We start from the raw sequence: 15,040 nt of genomic DNA on the forward strand, positions 1-15,040 counted from the left end.
AAAAATGGTCAAAATCCAAAAAACTCAACATACAAAGAGATCTAAGTTATAGTTCACCAAGCTAAGAGCTTTTTACCTCAGAAAGCTGCCAAAGATGAGTGTGTTCCTGGATCTTGTTCTCTTTCCCCAAGCTTGTTAGCTCCAAGTTCTTGCAACTACCGTCAATGGCACCAAAATACACTCAAAAGCTCAAGAAGGTGGCTCTCCAACGATTTAGGGTTTCTAGAGGATAGGGAGGCTGATAAATGAGGCCCAAAGGGGGTTTAAGTTGTTTAAATAGGGTGCAAAACCCCGAAAATAGGGTTTTCCTCTGGCAGACCTACTCGTCGAGTCTATTCCTGGACTCGCCGAGTAGACTCTTTAAACCTCGCGTCCTTTTTGCCATCTACTCGATGAGTTAGGGCTACCAACTCGTCGAGTAGCTCAACTAATTTCTTGAAAAAATTTAAATAATTATGTACCAGGAACAGGGCGTTACAAGGAGCATTGCATAAAATGGTAGAATCTAACATATTCTAATAATGACAAGAATCTTGTATTCTCACACTAATGATAAGGATTAGGAGTTGTGAAATGAGTATCATTGGAAATGTGTTCAAATGTTCTATTTCACAAAGTATGGACCATAGGTAAACATAGTGTGCATGCTTGGAGCATGGGACAACTGTTGTTGGAATTCAAGTAATAAGTTGATTATCCGAAACATTATACGATAAATAATGAGTAATTAGTATGGTGACTAAATAAAAGGTGTTTTATTTATACTCACAAGTTTGGGGCCATATAGCATTAAGTATTATTATTGTGTTTCATTTTGTACGTTTTGACTTCCTGAATAATAAGATTATTCGAACGTTCCACAGTCGCTCATACTTTGGGAGTAAGTATGAAAGAAGATTGTCATGAATTGGTTTGTAGATTGTCTAAAGTGTATTAGACATAGCAAAAGTTTGCTGCAACATTCATGAGTGCTTATGAATAAGATTTGAGCATTGGATTAAACCCACGCTCACTTGGATCGCTTCATGGATTTTATCACGAGTGATTGGTGAGACGATAATATCTTATATTCTTAAAAACCGAGACGTGTGAGTTGTATTCTGCAAGTCGGTTGCACATTGATAATATGTAAACGCACCAGTAATTTGGTGTTATAAAACATATTGTTTTGTGTGATTTGATGAGTAGGTTCAAGCGAGCATTTGAGTCGAAGTTTATCCGTTCCTTTTACCCAAAGTGGGATAAAAGCGATATATGTGGGGCCCTCGATGATTTAGTGATGACACCCTAAGCACTTGGCCAAGCCGGGACTAAGTTGATGTGTTCAATTGTAGTCTGTTGTCAGTCGTCATAAATCGGAAATCAGGAAACAACACATAGACAAAGAGAATGATTATAGTCCATTCTCATGTCTATACGATATCTAGAATGGAGGAATATATGATCCCTTATCTAAAGGACAGGTTTCTGATAAGATCAGAGTTCAACAGCGTCTTTGAGAGCTACGATTGCTAATCGGAGTTTACTTGCATTATAGTTACTAGACTTATCCAAGTGGGAGACTGTTGGATTAGTGTCTAAGCCCGTAACTATATTTGGTATGTACTTGACCTGGTTGTGCATGGTCCTTTTGGGTTGCCTTCACCAAAGCAACTTGATCTGATGATTCAAGGAGAAAGAGAGGTTATTATGGTTTATTAATATATTATATGAATAATATATTAAAGGAGAAATCATATAGTTTATTTAATATTAGGCAAGAATTAATTAAGATATAATTTTGTGGCTAAAAGATATTAATTAAATAAAGGGGACTAGAACTGTCAATTGTGTGATAGTTGAATATTGGGCTGAGAAGCCTTATGGACTAGGCATGGACGAAATTAAGGATTGTGCATCTTAATTTCGGCCATAAGGGCCCTATTCCAGAAGGTTCCTTGGATTGCTTAAGGCCTAAGTTGTCCATTAGGGTTTTGACTGAAACCCTAGCAGCACAAGTATAAATAGAACCCCTAGGGCATCAGATTTCGGCCACTGGAAACCCTAGAAGATTTCAGAGCCGAAATTGTGCCTCCTCCCCTCTCTCCAAGATCATTCTCTTGCTTGTAGTGTTTGTAAGCCATTAGAGGAGTGACATTTGTGACTCTAAGCTCCAAGACAAGAAGATTCAAGCCATTCTTGAAGAGGTAATCATCTAAATCTGATTTTATATGATAATTTCGAAATATGTATGCTAGATCTAGGGTCCATAAGTCTTGGATGAATTGCATGTACAATAGAGAGACCTAGACCCAAGATTTAGGGTTTTCATGTGCACCATAAGATTGTTGTAGTGCTTAAAACCCATCATTAGAGACATCAACTCATATTCTTAGTCTTGTTCCTACCAAGAAGGTTGCTAAAACACCTCATGAGATGTGGATAGGGAATCCTCCCTCGCTCGCACATATCATGGTCTAGGGTTGTGAGGTTCTCGTTAGGGGTGAGACCCAAGATAAACTAGAACCCATGGTTGAGAAGTGTACTTTCATTGACTACCTACAAAAGTGCTTTGGATACTTGTTCAACAGACCTAGTGAGAATGTGGTCTTTGTAGCTTGAAGAGGAGTCTTTCACGAGATAGAGATAATATCCAAAGAGGAAAGTGGGAGTGTGATTGATCTTTAAGACATTCAAGAGCCATATAATGAAGGAAACTTTGATGGCACTAGCTCTTAATCTGAGGTTGAGCCTGTTGAGCGCATTGACAATTCGTTACCTCTTCGTCGATCCAATATAGTTAGCGCACTACCTTCATTTTATGGTTTCCATATAACTGAAAATGGGGATACAATTATCAGTGATAACACACTAGTAAATTTGGATGAGCCGACTAACTACAAGAAAGCAAAGGCAAGGCCATGAGGTTACAATTTGGAAAGAGGCAATGGATATCAAGATTCAGTCCATATATGATAACCAAGTATGGACTTTGGTTGATCAAGCTCCTGGTTGAATGACAATAGGTTGCAAATGGATCTTCAAGAAGAAGACCAACATGGATGGTAATGTACAGACTTTCTAGGCAAGGTTAGTTGTAAAGGGTTTTACTCAAACCTAAGGGATTGACTATGATGAGAGTTTTTTACCAATTGCCAAGATTAATTCAATAAGGGAAATTCTTGCCATAGTTGCTCATTATGACTATGAAGTATGAAAAATGGGTGTTAGAACTTCTTTACTTAAAGGAAATTGGTTGAGGATGTTTACATGGCTCAACCAGAAGGTTTTGAACATGACAAATTCCCTAATAAGGTGTGTAAGCTTGAGAACTCCATGTATGGACTAAAACAAGCATCTCGCAGTTGGAATCTTTGCTTCCATGAAAAGGTCAAAGATTTTGGATTTTCTAGAAGTGAAGATGAGTCTTGCGTATATGTCAAAGCTAGTGCGAATGTAGTAACCTTCCTAGTCTTGTTTATGGATGACATACTCCTACTAGTGATGGGTTTTATAGGTTACAAAAATCGCGTGCTTGCAGAATTTCACTTAACACTTAAGGGCATACGCTACCTAAAGGATCTTTGTCATACACTATGAATGTAACATACTATGAACAAAAAAACTAGATGAACACTAATATAATCAAATTACAATACAAGAATTAGTGCTACATACCTTTGATTAGTTGTAGTAAACAAATCACTTCAATCCTTCCTTTGAAGAGCTTGGAAAGCTAGCACCACAACGATGACGTCTCTAATGGCTCACACTCAAAGCCTAGAACTAGAAGACAATTGAGGATAGAGGAGGAGAATCTAATTTCGTTCCTAAGGCTTATGGGAAGAGCATGAACGAAAATTCCATGTCTTTGGGCCTATATATAGTGTAGATTACTTGCACAAAAAACCAAATTTGAATTGATTAAATAATTGTAACATCTTGATGTTGAGGTAATTCCAAATTTAACCCTAAGTATGAAGATTATTTCATTCTAGCTTTTGTGTATGAGAAATGTTGCAAAATGGCCCATAGTGGCATTTTTGTAAATAAGTGGGTGTGGGCACGTACGTTGGGCGTACATATTGTATGTTGGGCGTACATGGTAAGACCCTAAACCCTAATTTTTAGGGTTTGGACCCTATTTAAACATACTTTTGGCCTCCAAGTCTCTTCTTTCATCATCCTCTATCACCTCATTCGACCTTAGAAAACCCTAGTCCCTTGTTTGAGCATCTTAACCTTTGGTGTGCATTTTGGTGACCTTGAAGGAGTAGGAAGGAAGTAGAATCACCTTGAAAGCTTGAAGAAGCTTTGGATCTGGAATCCTCATCTACCTAGAAACCTCCAAGAGGTATAAAGTTCTAAACTTGGCTTGCATTTCTTTACAAATTGTTAGTTCTTGATTCATGAAGCATTTTGGTCCTAAGTCTCGACCTTTATGAGTATGACATGCTCCATCCCATATAAGTTGTCCTTTCAGACATTTTCAGATGTCTATAAGCATAAAAATATGATCTTGGCTCTTATTTCTTCCCCATGCATGTGCTAGGATGTTCTAATGGATTAAGAAGTTAGGGTTTGTTGGTATTAAGCACTTCTCGCCATGCAAAGTCATAAAGTTGGAAACTGTATGACTTATAATGTTATTTTGGGATTAAATATAGATTTGGACATAAGCACTTGATGTATTAAGCTCTTAATAAGAAGTTGAGGTAACCAGGTGCGTACGCTCGTTGTACCTAATGGTACGCTGCACGTACGCGGTTAAAGCATCGACTTCTTGGTGAAGAAGAGTACGCCGCGCGTTCAGCCGGGAATGCCCAACGTACTCGGCTTGGTTGACTTGGTTGGTTTGTTGACTTTGACCTTTTGAACAAGGTTCACCTAAGATTAGTTTGAGTATTTTAGGTCTTTTAGGATTATTAACTAAGCTTAGGTCATCTGTGACATCCCCAAATTTCTCGGCCAAAAAAGACTAATTTAGTTTATGCTTTTCAAAATAAAATCAGAGTAATCTTCCAAAAGGTGTTGTGGAATTTGTTCCCAAAACAAAATATAATAAAAATTTATCAAAGCATTTATCAGAGAAATGTATTTTCATTATATAACAAAACCTCGGGATGTCATGTTCCGATACAGACCAAAAGCATAAACAGTACATCATAAGCCTTACAACAATTATTTACGACTACTGGCCTATAATCCAAAAATCCCTCTTCATCATCCAAACTATGCTCTGGGTCCACTACCTGTAATATAAAAAGCTGAGTGGGTCAGGCTTGAGAGCCTGGTGAGCATATAGGGTTTTCAACCCACAAATAATAAATTTATTAATTTCATTAACCAACAATAAATTTATTAATTTCATCAACCAACAATAACCCTGATTACTCGTTCCCGTTATCCTCAACTTACGTCCCTAAACACCTATCACAAGGGACCTAGCCTAAGGATCATCATCGGGATGGACACTACTGCTAAGGGGATTCCTCGGCCATACATGTCCTTAAGGATACCATGAGGGGGATGGAGTACACCAATGAACATATAGTTCACCAACACCTACAGGTTGCGAGCCTGCTAGTGTTCCATTGGACTGTCTAGAAAGGTCTGTGGTCGTCATCTATACTCCGCTAGATGACTACAGCAACAACAACAACAACAACAACAACAACAACAACAACAACAACAACATCGAGGCCTCTCATCATTTTAACACACATCAACTATTTCATCTACCCATGTTTTACCCAACATATTTGTAGATAAAAATACATATATAGTTTAAAACTTTTATAAAACATCTATTCAACACCCATCTCAAATAAACAAACAATATAATTACACATAACACGTATTTTATAGAAAATACTTCATATCTATGTGTAAGATGAAAATGACTACACACTCAGTTGATTTAACGATAATCGGGCAGCACTTCGTTTCTTAAAACGATTGTTTCTGATGAAACCGGGGGCTTTAATGAAAAATCGGGGCTTGCGAAGGTTGAGCTTCAAACCAAAAAGATAAATTTATCGGGGTCTTCGGACACTTCGGGACGTTAGATATGGTACCGGGGCTTCGGGGGATTGTAAGGAAGTTTACGGAGGTGACAGAAGTGAAAAAGGATGAAAAATGGTGTAAAAGTGGTGTAGGAATCGGGAGGGTTCGCACCTCCTTTTATACCCTACGAGGGTTCAGACCGAAGGGAGGGCAGGTGGCAGCTTCGTAGGCGAGGGGGAGGGCACGCTCGGACAGGAGGCGAGGCCGAGACACGTGTCAGCTTTAGACTGAACCTCGCTTCAGTCGAATCAGCAAATGGACACGGGGCAGGCTCGCATGCGAGGCGACGTGGCTGATTCCGAGCCATGCATGCGAAATTTCTCGGATTTTGTGCCTCGAACTTCAAAAATTCATAACTTTCGCATACAAGCTCTGTTTTTGACGTTCTTTATATGCACACGTAGGTGAGATTATACTCTACGACTTTTGTTTAGACTCCGTTGGCTAATTTTCACATTATTTTTAACATTATTATTTTTAACAGACCGGGACAGGAAAATCCGTTAAAAATTCATAACTTCTTCATCCGACGTCCGTTTTCGTCTGTCTTTTTACCATTGTACTACTATTGACAAGATCTTCGATTCTCGTTTAGGTTGTGTCGGCTAAAAATCACTCGATCTAAAATTCGAGTTTTTAGCTGTCTACTGCGAAGCTGAAACTTAGAAAAATTTGGGCATTCTTTTTATGCACGATGTCGGTTTAAGGAACACTACGACTTTCGTTTAGTTTGCTAAGGCTAAAAAGCACTTTATCGTAAATTTACTTTTTACGTCACACAGCGTCATGCCGGTTCTGTCGCGAAACTTCGACAGGTCATAACTTTCTCGTTATAACTCAGATTTCTTGTATTCTTTATATCTCCAGAATCTTTATTTCAACCACTACAACTTTCTTCATAGATAGCAGGTTTATCTAAAATTTATTTTTGACACTTATTTTTACCCTTAATTCATTAAATTATAATAATTAAGCATAAAACACATAATAATCAAATAATACATCTTATTATTTCAAAACAAGTTACAAATGTTAGCCTAGACTATTACATCATCATTATTTCCTAGCCTAGAACCACGAGCGTTACAATTCTCTCCCCCTTAGGATGATTTCGTCCTCGGATTCATACATCAACAAACAAATGTGGATAGCGACTCATCATGTCACTCTCCGTTTCCCAGGTGAGATTTGGCCCATTCGTATGTTTCCATCGCACAAGCACTAAATCGACAATTTTGCGTCGCAACTTGTTAGTCTTACGATCAACGATTGCTTCTGGTTCTTCGATTACCCTCTTTCTTTCATCCAACCTTAAGTCAGAAATTGGAATTATGTCAGGAACATCTCCCGTGAACTTCCTCAAATAACACACATGGAAAGTGTTATGAATATCACCTAGTTCTTCTGGTAATTCTAGCTTGTAAGCTTGGTTCCCTTGGACTCAACTTTCCCCTTTTACCAAATCTTATAAGTCTCTTCCACGGCGAGACTTTAAGTAAAACCGAATCTCCAACTTCGAATGTTATCGGTTGTCTTTTCTTGTCAGCATAGCTCTTTTGATGATCATGAGCTGCTAACATCCTTTCTCTAATCACTTTCAGCTTTTCAGTAGTTTGATGAACTATCTCGGGTCCCATAAACTGCTTTTCCCCAGCTTCAAGCCAACATGACGACGTTCGATACTTTTTTCCATACAAAGCTTGATAAGGTGCCATCTTGATGCTCGAGTGAAAACTCTTATTGTAGGAAAATTCTACTAGAGGTAAATGTTCATCCCAGTTACCTTTGAATTCCAGGGTACATGCTCGTAGCATATCCTCCGATGTTTGAATCGTTCGTTCACTCTGACCATCAGTTTGCGGATGGTAGGCTATACTTAGACACAATTTCGTACCCAATTCCTCTTGTAGACTTCTCCAAAACCTCGACATGAAACGACTATCACGATCTGATACAATTGTTAAAGGAACACCGTGAAGTCTTACTATCTCCTTCACGTAAGCATTTGCAAGCATTTCCATAGACCACTTCTCATTGGCTGCTATGAAATGTGTACTTTTTGTGAATCGATCAACGACCACCCAAATCATGTCGTGACCGCTTTTCGTTTTGGGCAGTTTAGTCATAAAATCCATGGTGACGTCTTCCCATTTACCCATGGGTATAGGTAAATGTTCTAAACTCCCATACGGTTTTTGATGTTGTGCCTTAACCCTCGCACATGTCACACATTCGGCCACATACTTTGCAACATCGAGCTTCATCGTCGGCCACCAGTATTAGGGTTTCAGATCCCTATACATTTTCGTGCTGCCGGGATGAATCAAGTACATGGTCTTGTGAGCTTCCTCGATCAGAAGATCTCTTATTGCTCCCGTCTTAGGTACCCAAATCCTATCTTGGAATACCTTCAGTCCTTGACCGTTTGTATCGAACATTAACGTTTTGCCCAAACGTTCTTCTTTTCGGTCATTTTTCTCTAAAGCTTCTATCTGAGCTTTCTTGATACTTTCTACAATAGTTGAGACAACTTCGATCCTTAATGCCCTTGGCCTTTTCTTTTCAAGACTCTCTTTTTGGCTTAAAGAATCAACTACAACATTTGCTTTACCATGGTGGTAAAGGATTTCACAATCATAATCCTTAAGCAACTCTAGCCAGCGTCGTTGTCTTATATTCAATTCTTTCTGATTAAAGAGATACTGAAGACTCTTATAATCAGTGAAAAGTTTGCACTTTGTGCCATAAAAGATAATGCCTCCATATCTTTAGGGCGAATACTACCGCTGCCAACTCTAAATCAGGAGTGGGGTAGTTCTTCTCATGTTCTTTCAATTGTCTCGATGCATATGCTAATACTTTATCCCTTTGGGTCAGAACACAACATAACCCAACTCCAGATGAATCTCTATAAACTGCGAAGTCATCAACTCGTTCATGTAAATAAAGAATTGGTGCTTCACACAATTTCTTCTTTAGCTTCTCAAAAGCTTCCTTATGCTTCTCACTCCAAGTATAAGTAGCTCCTTTGGGGGTCAAAGTTGTCAATGGAGCAGCTATCGAAGAAAAGATTTGGATAAACCTTTGGTAATCTCCGTAGGACTCTTTGGTTCTTCGGTTGCTCCCACTTTGTTATAGCCTCAATCTTAGCTGGGTCAACCATAATCCCTTCTTGGTTAACCACATGACCCAAAAATTGGACTTCTTGAATCCAAAAATCACATTTGGAGAACTTTGCATACAGCTTCTCCTTTTTCAGAACTTCTAACACTTCACGCATATGCTTATCATGCTCCTGCTTGCTTTTTGAATAAATCAAAATATCATCTATGAACACTATCACAGATTTATCAAGGAATGGTTTACAAACCCTGTTCATCAAATCCATGAATGTTGTTGGAGCATTGGTTAGTCCAAACGACATAAGCAAAAACTCGTAGTGTCCATATCTTGTTCTGAATGCATTCTTCTCAATATCCTGCTCTCTCACGTTTAGTTGATGATATCCTGACCTAAGATCGATCTTCGAGAAAAAGTTCGAACCTTGCAACTGATCGAACAGGTCATCAATTCTTGGCAACGGGTACTTGTTCTTTATTGTTGCCTTGTTCAGGTCTCTGTAATCTATGCACATTCTCATGCTCCCGTCTTTCTTCTTCACGAATAACACCGGAGCTCCCCAGGGTGATGAACAAGGTCTAATGAAACCGTTGTCCAACAAATCATGAAGTTGCGTCATAAGCTCTTTCATCTCCGTTGGTGCTAATTGATATGGTGCCTTTTCTATTGTGTTGTTCCTGGTAACAAGTCTATTCGAAACTCCACTTGTCTATCAGGGGGCAATCCAGGAAGATTTTCGAGAAAAACTTCCGGATAGTCACACACCACTGGTATACTTTGCTTATACTTTTTCTCCTTCTTAGCATCGATCACGAATTCCAAGTATGATGTGCATCCTTTAGATAAACATTTTCCGGCTTTCATTGGGGAAATGATTCTAGAATTTACTCTGCGCTTATCTCCGTATACCATAAATGACTCTTTTCCAGGCGGGTTTACCCTTACTATCTTTTTCTTGCATAGTATTTCGGCATCATTGGCGCTAAGACAATCCATTCCTAGAACGATGTCGAAACCATTCAACTCAATGGGTAAAAAATTCTCAAGGAATTTGTTTCCGTTCAGGTTGATAACGATATTGATAATACAATCTCTAACAGGTATGAATTTGCCACTAGCAACTTCTACAATTAGGGCATCATCAAGTTTTTCTATAGGCAATGCTAGTCTTTCACCAAATTTATGTGATATAAAGGAGTAATTCGCTTCGGAATCAAACAATAAATTGGCAGGCAGTCCATTTACGAGGAAGGTACCTGAAGCGACATCCATTGCATCCTTTGCGGCTTCCAATGTCATTTGGAAAGCTCTGGCTTTTGGCTTTGGTGGAAGATTGGGCTTCGTTGCCTCTTTCTTCTTCGGGAAGTCCCTCAAAATGTGCCCCTCTTCATTGCACCCATAACATACTTTCTTATTGAAGGTGCATTCATTGGCATAATGCCCCGGCTTTCCACATTTGTAACAAGTGACTTCCTCGCTACATTTCCCAACATGTTTCTTCTTACACTTGTCACACCATTTCGCTTTGGCTCCTCCTCCGAATTTCCTCGAACCAGACTTAGAGAACCTGCTCTTCTTGTTGGAACCTGAAGTTCCTTCAAACTTTCTCTTTTTGCCAACTTCAACCTTGTTGGCGGCTCTCCCCTTAATCATATCTTCAACAGACTTGGCAGCCCAGATAGCTGCCTCCAAAGTAAGTGTCTGACGCACTAGCACCACATACTCCCATGGAAGTCCCTTTGCGTACCTGTCAATTTTTGTCAGTTCATTTGGGACAATACGCAAAGCAAACTCCATTTTGTCTGTGAAGTTATTGGTGTATTCATTAATAGACATCCTTCCCTTCTTCAGTGTCAGAAATTGGTTCTCTAGCTCAAGCATATTTTGGGCCGAGCAGTACTTACGCTTGAATTGCACCAAGAACTTTGCCCAAGTCAGTTGCAGTGGCTCATTAGGGCTTAGGGTCTTCCCCTGAGTGTTCCACTAGCGAACAGCGCCACCTCTGAACTGACGCACTGCAAATATGGTTTGTAACTTGCCTTGACAACCACATGTCATGAAGGCCAATTCCATTTCCGAGATCCAATCCATTACTCCGGCGTGATATTCCTTTCCAGTGAAAGTTGACGGCTTGCAAGTCATAAAGTCTTTATACTTGCATCCATTTCTCTGCACTCCATCCTCGTGGTTATTCCTCCTAACCACAAGCGGTTCAGTGTGACCAACAGATCTACTGTAATTTCCTTCCTCTGATTGATCATCATTTAATTCGGGTTGTTCAATAGGTATTGACGGTTCACTCCTGTTGTTCAGCAATATTTGCCTCATTTCTTCCCTTTGTTCAGCCATCATTGTCTAAATCATGGCTTGTACTCCAGCCATTGTGATCGGTTCTGGTGCAGCTTCTGCTATAGGCACCTGTTCCATCACTTGGGGTTGAGGTTGCTGATTTTTGTTTGCATTTCCAGCTCCACTTCGAGTTCTTGCCATTATAATCTATACACCGAATAAGGCGAATTTAGATCTTTATTCACGATAGATATTTAAATTCTCCTTATCACTCTGAAACGTTACATGCTAGTTCTAATATCGTAGCCGTACGCTTAGAATCCTAAACACATAAGGTTTCCAAATCCGTTCGGCAACAGACCATAGATCCGAACAAATAACATCATATATGGAAAACATATAGCACTTAGCACATAAAAGTATTTTAGGCATCTTTCCTAAAATATACTAGTGCTCGTGTCTAAAATATGGTAGACACTCATCTCACAATCATCGCTTAGCATTCTAAGTTTAAGTCTACAAATCCAACAAATTCCTAGTTCTCTTACACTAATGCTCTGATACCAACTGTGACATCCCCAATTTTCTCGGCCAGAAAAGACCGATTTAGTTTATGCTTTTAAAATAAAATCATAGTAATCTTCCAAAAGGTGTTGCGGTATTTGTTCCCAAAACAAAATATAATAAAAATTTATCAAATCATTTCTTAGAGAAATATATTTTCATTATATAACAAAACCTCGGGATGTCATGTTCCGATACAGACCAAAAGCGTAAACAGTACATCATAAGCCTTACAACAGTTATTTACAACTACTAGCCTATAATCCAAAAATCCATCTTCATCATCCAAACTATGCTCTGGGTCCACTACCTATAATATAAAAAGCTGAGTGGGTCAAGCTTAGGAGCCTGATGAGCATATAGGGTTTTCAACCCACAAATAATAAATTTATCAATTTCATTAACCAACAATAAATTTATTAATTTCATCAACCAACAATAACCCTGATTACCCGTTCCCTTTATCCTCACTTTACATCCTTAAACACCTATCACAAGGGACCTAGCCTAAGGATCATCATCGGGATGGACACTACTGCTGAGGGGATTCCTCAGCCATACATGTCCTTAAGGGAACCATGAGGGGATGGAGTACACCAATGAACATATAGTTCACCAACACCTACAGGTTGCGAGCCAGCTAGCATTCCACTGGACTGTCTAGAAAGGTCTGTGGTCGTCATCTATACTCCGCTAGATGACTACAACAACAACAACAACAACAACAACAACAACAACATCTAGGCCTCTTATCATTTTAACACACATCAACTATTTCATCTACCCATGTTTTACCCAAAATATTTGTAGATCAAAATACATATATAGTTTAAAACTTGTATAAAACATCTATTCAACACTCATCTCAAATAAACAAACAATATAATTACACATAGCATGTATTTTAAAGAAAATAATTCATATCTATGTGTAAGATGAAAATGACTACACACTCACTTGATTTAACGATAATCGGGCAGAACTTCGTTTATTAAAACGATCGTTTCCGATGAAACCGGGGGCTTTAATGAAAAATCAGGCCTTGCGAAGGTTGAGCTTCAAACCGAAAAGATAAATTTCTCAGGGTCTTCGGACACTTCGGGACGTTGGATATGATACCAGGGCTTCGGGGGTTGTAAGGAAGTTTAGGCAGGTGAAAGAAGTGAAAAAGGATGAAAAATGGTGTAAAAGTGGTGTAGGAATCGGGAGGGTTCGCACCTCCTTTTATACCCTGCGAGGGTTCGGACCGAAGGGGGAAGGGAGGGCAGGTGGCAGCTTCGCAGGCGAGGGGGAGGGCACGCGTCGGACAGGAGGCGAGACCGAGACACGCGTCAGCTTTGGACTGGACCTTGCTTCGGTCGAATCAGAAAATGGACACGGGGCAGGCTCGCATGCGAGGCGACGTGGCTGATTCCGAGCCATGCATGCGAAATTTCTCGGATTTTGTGCCCCGAACTTCAAAATTCATAACTTTCGCATACAAACTCCGTTTTCGACGTTCTTTATATGCACGCGTAGGTGAGATTATACTCTACGACTTTTCTTTAGAATCCATTGGCTAATTTTCAATTTTATTTTTAATATTATTATTTTTAACAGACCGGGACAGGAAAATCCATTAAAAATTCATAACTTTTTCATCCGACGTCCGTTTTCGTCTGTCTTTTGATCGTTGTACTACTACTGACGAGATCTTCGATTCTCGTTTAGGTTGTGTCGGCTAAAAATCACTCGATCTAAAATTCGAGTTTTTAGCTGTCTACTACTAAGTTGAAACTTAGAAAAATCATAACTTCCTCTACGAAGTCATATTTGGGCATTCTTTTTATGCACACTCTCGGTTAATGAACAGTACAACTTTCTTTTAGATTGCTAAGGCTAAATAGCACTTTATCGTAAATTCACTTTTTACGTCACACAGCGTCATGCCGGTTCTATCGCGAAACTTCGACAGGTCATAACTTCCTCGTTATAACTCGGATTTCGGTATTCTTTATATCTCCGGAATCCTTATTTCAACCACTACAACTTTCTTCATAGATATCAGGTTTATCTAAAATTTATTTTCGACGCTTATTTTTACCCTTAATTCATTAAATTATAATAATTAAGCATAAAACACATAATAATCAAATAATACATCTTATTTTTTCAAAACAAGTTACAAAGGTTGGCCTAGACTATTACATCATCATTAGTGCCTAGCCTAGAAACACGGGCGTTACATCATTGGTTTCATTTAGGTGATCGGTAGAGTTGGAGTTGGAGTTGTACTCGGTGTTGTGTATTTTTTTGTTGCTCGTCGGACAGAGAGGTGAGTTTTCCTCACTGTACCTGTGGGTTGAAGGCACCAATGTCGGCCCACTAGATTATGTATCCTGGTTATAGGATAGTGATATGCTAGTATATGGATGCTTAGTAGATTTGCATGATTATCTGTATTTGTTGGATCTGTGTTTATGTTTTTCTATTCCATATGTCGACTTATTGTGGTTGGTGGAGGCGGTCCTGCTTTTGCTGAAGGCGAAGACACCTGGGGCGGTCCAGATAGATTGTAAGCCCTACGAGGCAGTCTAGTCTGGTCGAAGGCCCGTAGAGCACTCCAGATAGGCAGTAGGCCCGGCGAGGTGGTCTAGTCAGGCTGAAGGCTCATGTTTGTATGCTTTTGTTTGTTATGTTTTATGGTGGTACTTTGGGGAAACTCACTAAGCTTTGGCTTATTGTTTTAGTTCATTGTTTTAGGTAATTCAAAGGATCGTGGGAAAGTGAAGGCATGATCATGCACATCTTCCTATGTGTACGACATTGGATCTTGGGATACTCTGATTTTGAATATTATTTTTGAAACAATGATTTTCTAAACACTTTATAGATGAAATGGGTTGTTTTTGAAAATTTTAAATTTCGATGATTTTTGGTTTGTTACAAGTTAGTATCAGAGCATTGGTTTAAGAGAATTGGATGAGCATTCGTATGAATCCAGACTCAAACTAAGGAACTGCCAAAGGTTTTTAAAACGATT

Source organism: Lactuca virosa, chromosome 1 (genome assembly GCF_052849685.1).
Source record: "Lactuca virosa cultivar CGN04683 chromosome 1, Lactuca_virosa_CGN04683_v6, whole genome shotgun sequence".
Lineage (NCBI taxonomy): Eukaryota > Viridiplantae > Streptophyta > Magnoliopsida > Asterales > Asteraceae > Lactuca > Lactuca virosa.